Raw genomic sequence first — 13672 nt, forward strand, 5'->3', positions numbered from 1 at the left:
GGCGCGGCAAGCTAACAGCTACCCTTGGAGCAGCCGTCCGCGGGAAGCCGGCGGCCCGCAGGCTCCGGCTGGTAGGCACCTCCGGGTTCCAGGAGGAGGCTGGTCCAGGGAGGCCTCGGGCCTTCGCCTCCCCGGCTGGCCATCGACCCGCAGCCGGTGGCAGCCAAGGCCTCCGGGGCAGCCAGCCTAGCCCGCGAACAGCGAGCGCGGGGCGCTGAAGGGGGGCGGGGCGGAGAGGCGGGAGGTGCATCCTGGGAAATCCACCAACATGGGGCGAAGCTACGGCCGCGGTTGCGGCCGCCGCTGCCACCGCTGCGAGTCCGGGCCGTGGATGCCGCCGCTCCCCTGACTCCCAGCCGGGGCCACGCCGCGCACTGCGGCCCAGGCTCCCCAGGCACAGTCTGGCCAGCGCGCCCCCCACCCGTCCGCAGGCCGGGGCCATGTGAGGGGGCAGGTCCCTCGACCGCCGCCTCCTCCTCCTCCTCTTCCTCCCCCGCCCCTCCGCCCCTCCCCTCCCGCCCCCCTCACATAGGGCCCTAGAGGAGCCCCCACTGCTGCCCTCCCGCCCTCCCCGCTGCCCCCACGATGGACAGGAACTACGCGACCTCCGGCTTTGCCGACCCGCCGCCGCCGCCCGCGCCCCCCGCCGCCCCCGCCGTCAGCGCCGCAGCACAAGCCCCCGCTCCCGCCTGGGCCTACGAACCCCGAGCCGCGGCGGCCGCCGCCAGCAGCAGCGGCGGCAGCAGCGGCAGCAGCGGCAGCAGCCCCAGCCTCAAGGCCAGGTAGGGAGGGTGGGCGGCGGGGTCGTAGTGGGCCAGGAAAGGCCGGGGATGCGTTTGGGGCCTTCGCTCCTGTGCTGCACAGCTCAGGGGTCCGGACTGGGCGGGGAGCCCTGCAGTTGTCCCCCCCGCGCTCGCCCCCGTCCGAGAGGCGGCCTCTGACTCCTCTGTGGTGGTCTTGGGGTGGGTTGGATCCCCCAGTGAGGGATTAGCCTGGGACTGGCTGGGGACAGTGGGTAAAAGGGAGGGCTGGGGGAGAGTCGTGGGTCTCCACCACCTCCCACCGTTCTGGGCTCTTACACGGAGAAGTTTGGATTCGTGGCTGAACTCGGCTATCACGGAGACCCGAGGGTGCCTCTGGGGAACCGAGAGGGTGTCCGAGGACTTTGGGGCCGTGACATTCCATTGTATTGGAACCGGCAATGTGGTCTTGGGGGCCCTGGCAGTTGAGAGTGGGGGAGGCGGGAGAGAAAGAGCCGCCGAGCCGCGTCGCTGACTTTGGGGGACCCAGGAGAAATGGGTTGCAGGAGAACCCCTGGGGCGTGGGGCCCCAGGAGGGGACCTGGTGGCGCGCGAAAGCTGCGCTCGGCTGGGTGACATATGTTTGCAGCGGTGGCCAAGATTAAGCTGTTTCTCTTGCACGCGTTCAAAGTTACTCTTCGGTTTCCTTTCTTTTCAACAACAGCAGGAAGTAAGGAATCTCTGCCCGCTCTGTCTTGGGGTGACTAAAAGCTGGGAGGAAATTGGAAGGGGGCTTCAGTGAAGGCCATGAAGGGTTGAAGAACAGAGGCATGCTTCTCCATGTCGGCTTCTAGAGCCCTGGTTCATTATGTATCTCGCGGTTCAAGAGTTCATCTTTGCTCCAGCTTGACCTAGAGAATCTAAAATAATGACTCTCATTAGGTATTTAAGCTCGCGGGAAAAGTGTAGTAGTACCACTTTGTGAAACGGACATTTGAATAACTAGAAGGCGTGGTCTGGTTTGGATGATTCTTGAGCGGGTTGTTTTAAAGGCACCTCTGCTGAACAATGCTGAATCTGGTAGGTAGGTGCAGCTTCCGATTACAAGGACCAGGGAATCCTGGGTTGCTAATGACTTCATCCTCAACTACCCACAGGAAGCTTCGTGGCTTTATCCCATCAGATTTCTTCATTATGATACGTAAACTTTTTTTTATTTTATATATTATAGTATTCTAGGTTAACTTTGTTTTTATGAAAGTTACATGTATGATTTGGGAAATAAGTGCGCAGATCAGCTGGTCTTTGTCTTAAATAGTACCTTGGGATGATTGTGAGAAACTGAAAAAAATATGGTTCAAGCAAAAGGAAATAAGCTTCCTTAGAAAATTTTAGGTTCTTTGTTTAAGAGAAGTGGGATTTAAAAAAAATAAAAAAGTGATGTGCCAGTTTGGACATAAATACCTAAAACCTTTCAGAAACAGTCATAACTTTGTATTATATACAATTAAGACATTTTAAGGAAGTTTTATTCAAGGTGTTTGGTACCGTTCCCATAATTATTATTATTTTGGTGGTAATTAGACTATCATTTTTCAAGTAGATTTTGCATTGAAAATGATAATTTACAAATTAAAACTACTTTCTCATCAGTGAACAGTAATGATAGGTATCTGCAACATTTTTTATGTTTTAAATGAAAAAATGTTTTATTAGGTAAACGCAACAAATGCTATCTGGTTATTTCTGTTATTTCTTTTAGCAGAATACTTCTGAGGCAAGAAACTAAAATCTACTTGTCATGTTTTCCAAATGTTATTTATCAAAATAACAAAGAATGACTTCCCAAACACATTTGAAAACAGTAAGTAGATTCATTTGGAACACATAATCTAAAAGAAATTTATTTTCTGTTTATTTTAAGTTATTGATTCTTAAATGCTAAGCCCCCACCCTTAAAATATATTTTGGGGATGGGGTCAGCAAAATTATAGCACAGAAAATGCCAGCTTTCCCCCTCCCCCACCAACTTGCTTTGTTAACATCTTGTGTGAGGATCAGGCCATCTGTACAGGGCTACACACACTTCGTAATTGCACCTCATTTTATTTGTCAAACTGCGCAATGCCCTCTTTCATTTGTTATCTAGAACATACTGAATCTGAAATATGCCCTTAAGTCTTTAAGTACTCAGCATTTTCATAAGCCAATTCATATTTTGATAACATTTAAAAGAGCTTTTTCATAATTTAGGTATCAGTTGAATGTTTTTGTTTACCTTGGTGGCAGTTTCTTCTTGAAGGAGTACTAGTTGTGATGACGTAATATGGATACTTATCCATAAAGAATTAGCCTGTCTGTCACCTTGTTTCCAGTAACCTATTCAGAAGCTAACAGATGGTAATAACATTCAGTTGTTCTTGGCATGGGATCTAACATCCTGCTTTCTGTCTACTTGGTCCTGAAATGGAACATTTTTATCAGGTGATGGGGAAAAGCAAGGTAAATAATTTTTCATGAGTTTAAAATAATACTTTTTTGATACAACAGTTCTATCAGGTGTCTGTTACTTTAACCATTGAGAAATAAAGAGCTAATGGGAAACCCCAGTATTATACCTTAAATAGGGTGTACAGAGAAATTTCTGTATATTTCTAAAATGGTACTTGCTAGGTACATGCGAAGTGCAGGGATAAGAACTGGTCATATTAGTCTCCATTTGTGCTTTTCTCAGTTAGTTTTAGAGACTAAATGAGCATATCTTTGCTTCTCATTATGGAGTTGGAAATACTTTTTGTGGGGTTATTTTAAAAAAAATTTTATTTATTGATTTAGCAAGAGAATAGGGAAGAGAGAGAGAGTCAGGAACATCAATCTGTTCCTGTATGTGTCCTGATGGGGGATTGAACTGGCAACCTCTGTGCTTTGGGATGATGCTCTATGTGGGGTTTTTTTTGTTATTGTTGTTTTGTGACAGAGAGAGGGACAGATAGGGACAGACGGACAGGAAGGGAGAGATGAGAAGCATCAATTCTTTGTTGCAGCTCCTTAGTTGCTCATTGATTGCTTTCTCATGTGTCTTGTGTGTGTGGGGCTACAGCAGAGCAAGTGACCCCTTGCTCAAGCCACCGACCACGGGGTCATATCTATGATCCCACGTTCAAGCCAACAACCTCGGGGTTTTGAACCTGGGTCCTCCATTTCCCAGTCCGATGCTTTTATCCATTGTGCCACAGCCTGGTCAGGCTCTATATGGGGCTGTTTTAAAAAACCTATTGATTTTAGTGAAACAGAAACATCAATTTGTTGTTTCATCCATTCATACATTCATTGACTGAATTCTGTATGTGCGCTGAAGGGGGATGGAACCCACAACCTGGGTGCAATGGGACCATGTTTCTAAGCAGCTGAGCTACTGGGCCAGGGCTTGTGGAGCTATTTTAGATACTATTGAATATAAATACCTTTGCACACTTTTGGAAATAGAATAATTGTCAGGAAGCTGCTGCAGACATGCTGCCTTTTCTGTATCTGATATTTATATATTGTACTGAATAGGAAGACATAGTGGATAAAAGGGAGGGTTTGAAATCTGCCCTATGGTAATGATAGATGTTTGTATTTGAATATGCACCAGAAAGTGACTAAATGGAAATATTTTGTTTTAAAATGACTTATATTTGTTTTTATTTATTCATTTTAGAGAGGAGAGGGAGAGACAGAGAGAGAGAAGAGAGACAGAGAGAGAGAAGAGAGACAGAGAGAGAGAAGGGGGGGAGGAGCTGGAAGCATCAACTCCCATATGTGCCTTGACTAGGCAGGCCCAGGGTTTCGAACCGGTGACCTCAGCATTTCCAGGTCGACGCTTTATCCACTGCGCCACCACAGGTCAGGCGACTTATATTTGTTTTTGCCTTTCTAACTTGAAACAGTCTGGGGTCTTTTGCCATCAGTTTTTAGCATTTCTATTAAGTTCTTTATGATTATAGTGTGAATATGTAATGAATATTATAGGTGCCCCTCCATAAAATCGAAACAGTGACTAGCTTCTCTAAAACTAGTTAGCTACTTACTATATTAAGGACTTTTTGAATGAGTTTTCTTTTTGTTTTTTTAAATTTTTATTTATTGATTTCAGTGAGAGAGGAAAGGAAGGAGAGAGAGAGAGGAACATCAATCTGTTCCTGGATGTGCCCTGACTGGGGATCGAACCAGCAACCTTTGTGCTTCTGACAAACTATAACCTACCAGCCAGGGCATGAATAAGTTTTAAAGCTAGTATTTCCATGAAGTCTTTTAGGAAAAGACCTTTAATTTCTGTATTGTACTACATCATGGTAAGATAGCCAGATGCTGTAATCTACTTACGTATATTATGGGTTAAATGAACTTTTGAGACTGGCCTACAAACCTAACCGTTAATATATTTATTTCAATGTTTGTTGTCACCATTGAACTTTTTTTTTTCCTAATTGAAACATGCTTCCTTTTACTTCCAAAGCACTGTATTTTCCTGGTTTTGCTCCTACCTCTCTGGCCCACTGCTTTTCCCTGTTCTTCATTAGTCCTTACTCTTCTAATGTCTGCTTGTCATTTCTTCAGGGCTTGGGACTGATACAGTTTCTTGTCCATTTTGTGCTTTCTCCTGAGGACATCACATCCATGCTCATGGCTTTTAAAGATTTTATTTATTGATTTTACAGAGAGAGGAGAGAGAGAGAGAGTGAGGAAGAACAAGAAGCATCAATAGTTGCTTCACTCTAGCTGTTCATTGATTGTTTGTCATATGTGCCTTGACTGGGCAAGCCTAGGATTTTGAATGGGTGACCTCAGCATTCCAGGTCAATGCTCTATCCACTGTGCCACCACAGGCCAAACATTTTTTTTCTTTTTAAAGATTTTATTTATTGTCATGGCTCTTAAATATCATCTCTGGAGATACGTATGGCTAAAGCCCAGACCTCTTCTGAGCACCTAATTGCATATCCAGCTACCTCTCTGAGCTTTTAATTGGGTATGTAATGGGCATTTAGTGATGAGCTCATGCTTTCCTCACTTACCCCACCTCTTGTTTGTCTAGTGAGGTCTATGTCAGTCACACCTAGTTGCTCAGGCCAGAACCTGGAAGTTCTATGTGCTCAGTCACCACACCCACTACTTTTTTTTTTTATCTCTTAAATGTATCTTGAGCCTGACCAGTGGTGGCACAGTGGAAAAAATGTCAACCTGGGACACTGAGGTCTCAGGTTTCAAACCCTTGAGGTCTCCAGTTTGAGAGTGGGTTCACCTGGTTTGAGTACAGGTTCACCAGCTTGAGCGCAGCCTCACCAGCTTGAGCATTGGATCACTGATATGATCCCCTGTTGCTAACTTGAACCCAGAGGTCATTGGCTTAAGCCCCCCAGTGAAGGCAAGAATGAGAAGCAATCAATGAACTAAAATGATGCAACTATGAGTTGATGCTTCTCATCTCTCTCCCTTCCTAGCCTATCTGTGTGTGTGTGTGTGTGTGTGTGTGTGTGTGTGTGTGTGTATTTTGAACCTTTTTTTTTTTTTTAAACATAGTCAGAGAGATTGATAGACAGGGACAGACAGACAGGAACGGAGAGAGATGAGAAGCATCAATCATTAGTTTTTCGTTGTGCGTTGCAACACCTTAGTTGTTCATTGATTGCTTTCTCATATGTGCCTTGACTGTGGGGCTTCAGCAGACCGAGTAACCTTGCTTGAGCCAGCGACCTTGGGTCCAAGCTGGTGAGCTTTTGCTCAAACCAGATGAGCCCACGCTCAAGCTGGCGAAGCTGGGTCCTTCCGCATCCCAGTCCAATGCTCTATCCATTGTGCCACCGCCTGGTCAGGCTGAACCTTTTTTTTTTTTTAATTAATTAATTTATTTATTTTTAGAGTGGAGAGAGACAGAGAGGGAGAGAGAGAGAGAGACAGAGAGAGAGAAGTGGGGGAAGAGCTGGAAGCATCAACCCCCATATGTGCCTTGACCAGGCAAGCCCAGGCTTTCGAACCGGCAACCTCAGCATTTCCAGGTCGACGCTTTATCCACTGCGCCACCACAGGTCAGGCTGAACCTTTTTTGTTTCTACTACTCCACCTTGATTCAAGACACCGTTATTTTTCATTTGGATAACTATGGAAGCCTCCTAAGTCATCCTAAGTGAACTTGCTATATGTATCAAATGACTTTCAAATTTATATCTCTAGGTTTATACTTCCTTGCCATCTTGTCATTCTCAACTTCAATATTGAAGAGCTATTTCAACCAAATTATGTCCAAAACATAGGTATCATCCTAACCTCCAACCTGGTCCTCCTTTAATCTTTCCCACCTCAGTAAATAATACCATCATTTACTTTGTAGCTCAGGCCTAAAAGGTTGGAGCCATCTAAGATTCATTTCTTTCCTTCCATCTCTGCTGTTAGTAAATCCCACTGGTTTGATCTACATATCCGTAATTTCCCACATGAACTGTTGCAGTTACCTCCTGTTGCTTTCCTTGCTCCCACTTGAGCCCTTCTAGGGCTTATTAAGCATGCAGCAACCAGAGTTAACATTTCAGAATATAAATCAGGTAATGTCATTACCCTGTTTAAAACCTTCCATTGTTACTGAAGGGTAAAATATAAGTCCTTGCCATGGTCTGAGCCTCAGGTAATTCTCCAACCTCATCATCTATTACTCCCTCCACTACCCTTCAGCCACTCTCGCTGTATTTCTCTTCCTGAAACATGCTAAGATTATTTGTGCCTTAGGGATTTTGCACTAGCTGTTGTCTTTATCTAGAGCTCTCTCTCTTTTTAATCTTTATTTATTGATTTTAGCAAGAGACAAGGGAGGGGGAGAGGGAGAGAAATGAGAAACATCAACTCATTGTTGTATGACTTTAGTTGTTCATTGATTGCTTCTCATAGGTGCCTTGACTGGGGGTCACCTTGATCCAGCCAGTGATCATGGGATCATGATCCCACACTCAACCTGGCAACCTTGGGGTTTTATTCCTGGGACCTCACCATCCCAGGCTGATACTCTATCTATGGCACAACCACTGGTCAGTCCTTAATGCCGTGTTGGCGAACCTTTTAATAAAAACCGCCCACTTTTGCAGTGCTGGACAACCTGGTCCCTCCTGCCCAGTTCACCATCATGGCCTTAATGATTGATTTTTGAATATTCTCTACTAGTTCAGTAGGCAGGAAATACTATACTAGTCTTCATTTTACCTTCTAGTGAAAACAAAATCACCTCCTGTTTAACCAGTGTAATTGTACTGTTTGTATAAAAAAGTGGATTTTTGTTTGGTAACAATCATTAATGACATATGCCACAATTAAAACAAACATCTCAAGAAATCATACTAGATTTAATAATAACTTGTTTGGCACAAAGTACCAATTGTACCTCTTTTACACCAATTATCAGTTGAGGGGCCTGCATAAAGTGTAATTTCACTCAGATGGTTCATCTGAGGCCACTTTAATAAAGGGCTCAATTTTATAACTGAGGGCAGGATTAAGGGATCAAAAAAGAATATTGAGACAGTGAGTAAGCAGCAGTGTGAAGCCACTACTAGTCGTGTGGAAGGATGCTGCATGACTCAAACCATGGTTATGTTACAAGGAGGAAATGGACAAATAATACACTCCTGTCTTCTACCTTCTGATCTGAAGAACCTATCTCTAATGGCCCCTAGAGAGGCTAGGTGATGCAGTGTATAGACCTTACCTTGTTCTGAGGTAGTCTGAAAAATGAGCAAATTATAGGCCAAAGAGTAGCTTTAAATTGCCCAGGGTCCCCTTAGAGATAGTGAATCCAGGCTTTTTGACTCCTAGCACTTTAAAAAAAAATTAATAGCTTTATTGAGATTTATTTTATACACCATAAAATACATATTAACTGCACAATTCAATGATTTTAGTGTCTTTAGATCACTACTGTCACCACAATCTAATTTTCAAACCTCTACCATTTGTAGCCACTCTGTATTCTCTCCCCTAGCTCTAGGCAACCATTAATGGATTTTCTGTCTTTATAGATTTGCCTTTTCTGGACATTTCATATAAATGGAATCATAAAATGTGTTCTTTTGTGTTTGGCTTCTTTGACTAAGCATAATGTGTTTGAGATTCATCTATGCTATAGCATGTAACAGCACATAGAAGTACTGTACTTACAATGGAGTAAATATTCCATTGTATAGATATAGCTCATTTTGTTTATTAACTAGTTAATGCACATTTGAATGTTTTTACTTCTTGGCTCTTGTGAATAATGTTGCTGTGAACATTCATATAAAAGCATTTGTTTGAACACACGATTGATTTTCCTTGAGTAGACACCTAGGAGTGGAATTGTTGGGTCATATGGTAATTCTGTGTTTAATAATCTGAGGAACTGCCAAACCTATTTTCTAAAGTGGCTGCACTGTTTTACATTCCCACCAGCAATGTGTGACGGTTTTAGTTTTCCCACATCCTTGTCAATACTCATGATTATATTTTTGAGTATTGTTATTAATATTCTGAAAAGTTTACCATTTTTCTCCCTAAAAGTTCACCTTTTTTTTTTTTTGTATTTTTCTGAAGCTGGAAACGGGGAGAGACACTCAGACAGACTCCCGCATGCGCCCGACCAGGATCCACCCAGCATGCCCACCAGGGGCAATGCTCTGCCCCTCCGGGGCTTCGCTCTGCCGCGACCAGAGCCACTCTAGCGCCTGGGGCAGAGGCCAAGGAGCCATCCCCAGCACCCGGGACATCTTTGCTCCAATGGAGCCTTGGCTGCGGGAGGAGAAGAGAGAGACAGAGAGGAAGGAGGGGGGGGGGTGTGGAGAAACAAATGGGCGCTTCTCCTATGTGCCCTGGCCGGGAATCGAACCCGGGTCCCCCGCACTCCAGGCTGACGCTCTACCGCTGAGCCAACCGGCCAGGGCCAAAAGTTCACCATTTTTAACATATAGATTTGTCTATTCTCCCACGATTTTCTGCAAAGTTGGATTTAAGAGAAGGAAAATGTCTTTTATCATCAATAATTTGTTTTCACTATTTTTTGTTTGTTTTTACAGGGACAGAAAGAGAGAGAGAGAGGGATAGATAGGGACAGACAGACAGGAACGGAGAGAGATGAGAAGCATCAATCATCAGTTTTTCGTTGCGACACCTTAGTTGTTCATTGATTGCTTTCTCATATGTGCCTTGACTTTGGGCCTTCAGCAGACCGAGTAACCCCTTGCTCGAGCCAGCGACCTTGGGTCCAAGCTGGTGAGCTTTTTGCTCAAGCCAGATGAGCCCACGCTCAAGCTGGCGACCTCAGGGTCTCGAAACTGGGTCCTTGTGCATCTCAGTCCGACTCTATCCACTGCGCCACCGCCTGGTTAGTCTGTTTTCACTATTTTTTAAAAATATATTTTATTTATTGATTTTTTTAGAGAGAGAGGAGTGTGAGAGAGAGAGAGACAGACAGAGAGAGAGAGAGAGAGAAGGGGGAGGAACAGGAAGCATCAACTCCCATATGTGCCTTGACCAGGCAAGCCCAAGGTTTCAAACCGGCGACCTCAGGGTTCCAGGTCGACGCTTTATCCCACTGCGCCACCACAGGTCAGGCTAAGTTTTCACTATTTTTTAAACTAAGAGACAGTGCTATAGAATTTACTCAGTGATTGGTAGCCAAGTTTATTAAACTCTAGATCCCTTAACATTTACTTTTTTTATTTAAAAAATATATATTTTTTAAGCGAGAGGAAGGGCGATAGACTCCTACATGCACCCTGACTGGGATCCACACAGCAACTTTTGTCTGGACCAATGTTCAAATCAGTGGAGCCATCCTCGGTCCCCCAAGGCTGATGCTGGAACCAATTGAACCACTGGCTGCGAGAGGGGAAGAGAGAGCAGGGAGAGGAAGGTGAAGAGAAGCAGATGGTCACCTCCCATGTGTGCCCTGACTGGGCATTGAACCTGGAACGTCCACATGCCAGGCCAACTCTATCCACTGAGGCAAGCAGCCAGGGCCTAACATTGATTTTTAAAGCAATTTTTAGTCAAACTTGGAGCTAGTTGGGTGGTAATGTGCATATGAGGCGGTAGTGGTTATGACATTGAAAGATGTGTTTGATTTCCGGATTCCCTTTGCTTTTTTTGTGTATGTGTGTGTGACAGAGACAGAGAGAGGGACAGACAGATAGGAAGAGATGAGAAGCATCAATTTTTCCTTGCGGCACCTTAGTTGTTCATTGTTTGCTTTCTCATATGTGCCTTTACCTGGGGCTACAGCAGACTGAGAGACCCCTTGCTCAAGCCCGTGACCTTGGGTCCAACCTGGTGAGCCTTGCTCAAACCAGATGAGCCTGTTGACCTCGGGGTATCGAACCTGGGTCCTCCACATCCCAATCCGACGCTCTATCCACTGTGCCACCACCGCCTGGTCAGGCGGATTCCCTTTGCTTTTAATTTTAGTTTGAGAATTGATGGGAGTTTTGTAGCAAGTATATAGAAACTAGTTACCTTTTAAAAATGTATTTAGTCACACCCTTGCTTTAGAACCCGTCAGTTGTTTTCCATTGCACTTGGAATAAAATCCAAACTCCTTATTGCGCCCATAAATGTTTTCATGTCTGCCCTTGCCTACTATCTCTCCAGGTGGATGTATCTCTCTGCCACTTCCCTTCCTTTCCCCCCTCAGGAGACTCGGAGCATGTTGGTCTTCCAGCTTCCCTACATCGCAAACTCTTTCCCATGTCAGGCCTTTCTATGACTCTTTTCTCTTCCTCTGGTTTGTCACAGGGTTAGTATAACACCCCCTTTTGTGGACACTTACTGACCACTGTGTCTTCTGAAAGTAGTGTCTCCATACCTTCTGTCCTCAACCTGTTTCTCGTGTAAAACGCTCTTAGGCAGTTTCACCCAGGTCCATGACTTCAAATATATCCATCTAGTAATGACTCTTGATTTTTTTATTTCCAACTCAAATTTCTTTTCCTGAGTTCTAAGTAGGAATGTTTATTAGTGCTCTTTTAAGTATTTCTTACTCTATTATGAACACTTCATCTCAAACTTAATGCATCCAAAATCAAACTCTTTGACATCTGTTCAGCCTTATGGGTAATTCACTATCATTCATGATTCCTTGGTCTTCTCCCACAACTATTGTTAGCCAAGTTTGTCAATTCTATTTTTAAGAGTTCTCAAATAGCTGTTGCCACTTTTCTGTCCTCATAATTTTTCACCTGGATTTCAGGGTGTTGGCCTTCCTGCCTTCAGGCTTGCTCTGCTCTTCATACCACTTATTAGATTATCTTTCTTATTAATTTTATATTCATTTTCGGGAGGGTTAGAGGGAGGGGAGGAGCAGAAAGCATCCACTCCCATATGTGCCTTGACCTGGCAAGCCCAGGGTAGATGATCTTTCTAAGACAGTGATTCTCTACTACTGGTACTTGGCAGAATTGCTTTGAGAGCTTTTCACCCACCCTGCCTGGCTGGTTAACTTGGTTGAGTATTGGACATGCATAAAAGTTGCTGGTTCAATTCCCGGTCAGGGCACATACAGGAACAGCTTATTGTTCCTGACTCTTTTGTTATCTCTCTTCTTCTCTCTAAAGTCAATAAGTCTAGTGTGAATTGAAAGAAAAAAAAAAGAGGTTTTTAAAAATGACTTATAGGGTCCAAGCTAAGAATTACAAAAAAGTAACTTGTAGAAGTGAGAACTGGGAAGTATATAGTTTGAAAAACCCACCAGATGATACTCATGAGCACCCCTGGTTAAAAAACATTCTTTAGCCTGACCTGTGGTGACGGCAGTGGATAAAACGTTGACCTGGAACTCTGATGTCGCCAGTTCGAAACCCTAGGCTTGCCTGGTCAGGGCACATATGGGAGTTGATACTTTCTGGCCCCCCCCTTATCTCTCTCTCTCTCTCTCTCTTTCTCTCTAAAATGAATAAATAAAATCTTTTTAAAAAATTAGTGGTTACTGTGGGGGGGAGGGGAGGGACACAAAGAAAACCAGATAGAAGGTGACAGAAAACAATTTGACTTTGGGTGAGGTGTATGCAACATAATCAAATGTCAAAATAACCTGGAGATGTTTTCTCTGAACATATGTACCCTGATTTATCAATGTCACCCCCTTAAAATTAATAAAAAAATAAAATAAAATTTTAATAATTTAACTGATTAATTTTTATTTTTAATTTTTTTTACAGAGAGAGGGATAGATAGGGACAGCAGACAGGAACACAGAGAGATGAGAAGCATCAATCATTAGTTTTTCATTGTGACAACTTGGTTGTTCATTGATTGCTTTCTCATATGTGCCTTGACCGTGGGCCTTCAACAGACCAAGTAACCCCTTGCTCAAGCCAGCAACCTTGGGTCCAAGCTGGTGAGCTTTGCTCAAACCAGATGAGTCTGTGCTCAAGCTGGTGACCTCAGGGTCTCAAACCTGGGTCTTCCGCATCCCAGTCCCGACGCTCTATCCACTGCAGCACCGCCTGGTCAGGCCTGATTAAAATTCTTCATGCCTGACCTGTGGTGGCGCAGTGGATAAAGCGTTGACCTGGAAATGCTGAGGTCGCCAGTTCGAAACCCTGGGCTTGCCTGGTCAAGGCACACATGGGAGTTGATGCTTCCTGCTCCTCCCCCCTTCTCTCTCTCTGTCTCTCTCTCCTCTCTCTCCCTCTCTGTATCTCTCTCCTCTCTAAAAATAAATAAATAAAATAAAAAAAAGAAAAAGAAAAAAAAAATTCTTCATAGGCTTTTGATTCCCTTGAAGATAAAATGTGAGGTCCTCCTAAAAAATATAATAATAAGCCTGATTGGCAGTGGCATGGTGGATAAGAGCATTGACCTGAGATGCTGAGGACCCAGGTTTGAAATTCCAAGGCCACTGGCTTGAGCAAGGGGTCACTGGCTCAGCTGGAATA

The 13672-nt window shown here is 44.3% G+C and overlaps 1 protein-coding gene across 3 annotated transcripts in view; it reads left to right on the top strand.

Moving 5' to 3' along the window:
• Positions 1 to 355: 355 nt before the first annotated feature.
• The window catches only part of QSER1 (glutamine and serine rich 1), an 85271-nt gene continuing 71954 nt past the window's right edge, over positions 356 to 13672 (top strand). The window contains exons 1-2 of one of the 3 annotated variants that reach the window (XM_066251232.1): positions 646 to 782; positions 2503 to 2604. The gene's annotated coding sequence lies outside the window, so the exon portion shown is untranslated. Of the gene's footprint in view, positions 451 to 607; positions 783 to 2502; positions 2605 to 13672 lie in introns of those variants that run through there. The other 2 variants (XM_066251234.1, XM_066251233.1) reach the window with 2 other exon arrangements.

Source organism: Saccopteryx bilineata, chromosome 1 (assembly GCF_036850765.1).
Source record: "Saccopteryx bilineata isolate mSacBil1 chromosome 1, mSacBil1_pri_phased_curated, whole genome shotgun sequence".
In the NCBI taxonomy this organism is placed as follows: Eukaryota; Metazoa; Chordata; class Mammalia; order Chiroptera; family Emballonuridae; genus Saccopteryx; species Saccopteryx bilineata.